This window comes from Gracilinanus agilis, chromosome 3, assembly GCF_016433145.1.
Source record: "Gracilinanus agilis isolate LMUSP501 chromosome 3, AgileGrace, whole genome shotgun sequence".
Classification (NCBI taxonomy): Eukaryota; Metazoa; Chordata; class Mammalia; order Didelphimorphia; family Didelphidae; genus Gracilinanus; species Gracilinanus agilis.
Window position 1 is genome coordinate 329,886,485 of NC_058132.1, and position 3,626 is coordinate 329,890,110.

At 32.7% G+C, this 3,626-nt stretch overlaps 1 pseudogene; it reads left to right on the top strand.

The window, feature by feature from the left end:
* The first annotated feature begins 3,211 nt into the window (after positions 1 to 3,211).
* LOC123239415 lies at positions 3,212 to 3,424 on the top strand (annotated as a pseudogene).
* Positions 3,425 to 3,626: the final 202 nt, after the last annotated feature.

A 3,626-nucleotide genomic window follows, 5' to 3' on the forward strand; every position in this document is an offset into this window, starting at 1 on the left:
TCACAAACTTCTTAGGTGTATGGCCTTGGGCAAGTCACTTAACTGTAATTGCCTACACTTTACCACTCTTCTGCCTTGGAACCAATAGTTGTATCAATTCTAAGACAGCAGATAAGAGTTTAAATAAAATAAATAAATAAGTAAATAAGCCCTATATTGTATTATTATTTTTTTAGTAAAATCTGTGATTTCATTCATGATATAGGAAATACCTTCATTTAATACGGATGAACAATTCTGCTATTTATGGTCTTAGAGTATCGCCTGGTGGATGGAGGGGATACTTCACTTGCCCAGGGTCATATATCTATGAAGTATCAGAGGCAGGACTTGAACTCAGGTCTTACTACATGTTTTATTACTTGATAGAATTCTGTATTACTCATAAGTGTCTGTGTCTGTGTGTACGATTTTTTGAGTACAGGATCTATATTCAAGTCATTTTTTTACTCTTTCCATAGACACACATACTTATACAATATAATGCCTTCACGTTACACAAATTACTGAATAAATGAATTTCCTTCTGGTAAAAGATACCTTATCCCACAAAATAATCCAAAAGCTGAAAAAGTTTGAAAGCAGTCGGTCTATCAGATAATGTGCATCTGAGTTATAGAAAAATGTTCCTGCCTCTGATCAAGACTTGGGAAAACTAGTTCCAAAATCCAAACCAATTGAGTTCAATGAATATTTATTTCATACATATTAAGCAAATTTTATATACAGCTAGGTGGCTCCATAATGCACAGAATATGAAATTCAGTGTTCAAATCAAGTCTCTGACACTTGCTAGCTATGTGACCTTAGGAAAGTCACTTAACTTCTATTTACCTCAGTTTCTTTCATTGTAAAATAGAAATAAGGATAGCACTACATCCCAGCATTGTAGTGAGGATCAAATGAAATATTTATAAAGCTCCTAATATAATACCTGGCAAATAATAGGTTCTTAACAAATACTTCCTTCCTTATTTTTGCCACTAATAAAAATATAGTTAAAAGTAAATAGTTTTACATATATATGTATATGTACATATATATATATATATGCATATATATATATATTAGTTATGCTTCATTTATCCACCATTTAGAATAATACATCAGTCCCTTCAAGTGGAATGGGTAATTGAGAGCTAACATGTATCTTGTACAGCTACCTATGCCCATTAACTGTCAAAATTCAATCAAGCCCTTAGCTGGAAACCCATCAAGCATGAAGTTTCTGAATAAGAACCATCAGAAAGAAGAGCTATCCCACAAGAAATTTATGAAAGTTATTTAACCTTTTATGTCTTGTTTCTCCAACTAGATTCTAAGCTCTTTAAAATGTAGGACCATTTCTTATACTTTTTTATCCTTTTGTCGACAACAGTGATTCTCACAAGACCTTGAAAACAATAGGTATTCAAAAAAATTCTTTTTGATTGATAAAATATTTTATTCTGTTCAGGGTAGAGAAATGATAAGTCAGAACATTATTGTGACTTCTAGTTAAAATTTCATTCCCTCTACAAATGAACAAAGACTATATTCCATCTCAAGCCTACAATCTTGGTAAAATGCTTTAATTGAATCATTGTGCTGTGAATATATGCACCAGGAAATATTAATAGAACCTAAATATCATATCTGGAAAAATCTATAGTTTTTCTGACTCTAATGTTCTTATCATGTGATATTATGTATTATAGCTACATATTTTGGTGCCATATTACCAATCAGATTATACTCTCCTTGAGAAAAAGGACCACGTCTTATCTAATTTTTTCCCCACTTTTCCCAGAGTTATTTTTCAGTCATTTTTCAATCATGTTTAACTATTCATGATCCCATTTGGGGTTTTCTTGGCAAAGATACTGGAGTGGTTTGCCTTTTCCTTCTCTAGCTCATTTTATAGATGGAGAACCTGAGACAGAGTTAAGTGACTTACCCAGGGTCATACAGCTAGTAAGTGCCTGAGGTTGGATTTTAACTCCAAAAGATGACTCTTCCTGACTCCAAGCCAGTTAGTCTATCAACTATATGCCTAGTTGTGCCTATTTCTCATTTCTTCTAGCACCATAGTATTCCATCACAATCATCTATTACAAATTGTTCAGCCATTCTCCAAATGATCAGCATCCACTCAATTTCCAATTCTTTGCCATCACAAAGAGATGTTAAAAATATTTTTGTACATATAAGTACTTTTCTTTTTCCTTTCATCTTTTTTGAGATCCTGACCTAGTAATGGTATTGCTTGGTCAAAGATTATGCAATTTTATAAGGGCAAGGGTTTTATTAAGGAAATAACAGTATTAGAAGTAATTATTGAACTTTAAGAATTTTTACATTTTAATTTACTTTAATCAAATTACTACTAAATTTTCTTTTTTAGTTAAAATTTTTAAAGGATCACAGTAATATCTATACAAAATGTGATAGTTTAGAGGTTAAGCCTATTCCCTTTCATGGCCCCTCATTAAAGCAGACACACTGCAACCTATTATCTGAGCTTTGTAAACACTTAATTTAAGTGGATGAATAAGTCCTATTTTTAAAAAAATACACACAGTTTCATTGTGTGGAAAGCACATTCCACTTGTGTTAATTGACATTTAAATAAGTACTTTAATTTTATAATGTGGCATTTTAAAATTTTATTTTGTGATTTATTCTTTTTATTCAGTTAAAACAGCCTTCATCATGCTCCCCACCCCAACAAGACTGAATTCATGAGGTTTCTCTACATTTTCCAATCTTTCACTTATATTTTTTCTAAAACAAAGAAAAAATTATTGATTTTGACCAATATTTCACTTCCTTTTTTTGTCCTTCCCTATAATATCACTTCACCTAAGCTATCCTGCCCATGTTTCATATAACATGCAGAAACTATGATAAATTCTCAAGCTACACTTCTAGAGGGTTCTAACTAGTACTCTGAGAGCATCATGAGAAATTTCCCTGCCTTCTCATAATGGGTCAACTTTTTCTTAGCTCTCACTATCCCTTGACCCTAAATAGTATTATAAAGCTGAATCAAATATTCTATTTTTAACATTTTTGAGCTGGAGGAAGAATCCAATGTATTCTCGTACAAAACTGTCATTTTGCAGATGAGGAAACTGAAACCCAGAGATGCTATGACTTGCCCAAGTTTATGCAAGTAGTATGTAGCAGAACAGGATTAAATCCAACTATACCCTGCTTTCCTCCTGCCACCATGTCCTGCAAAGTCAAGTAAATCAAAGAATTCTTTCTCACAACCAGGTGAAAGGATGCCATATTGGCCAAGATCAAGAAAAACAAGGAGAACATGAAGTTTAGTGTTCCCTGTAGTTGATACATGTACACATTGGTCATCGCAGACAAAGAGAAGATGGAGAAACCTAAATAGTCCCTGCCTTCTGGCTTGGCTGTGAAAGAGATGAAATGAAAGAATAGCTTATTGTTCCATCTATATTAAAACAAACAAACAAACAAAAATAAAGGTTCCCACCATACAATGCTAGGCTAGAATTCCAGTCTTCAGATGGTGCACTATCTCATTTAGCATGTTCCATCAATAAAGACATATTTATGGAATATCTCTGACATTCCCCCAATTTGGAAATAGATGTCATTATGATTTTTTTCAT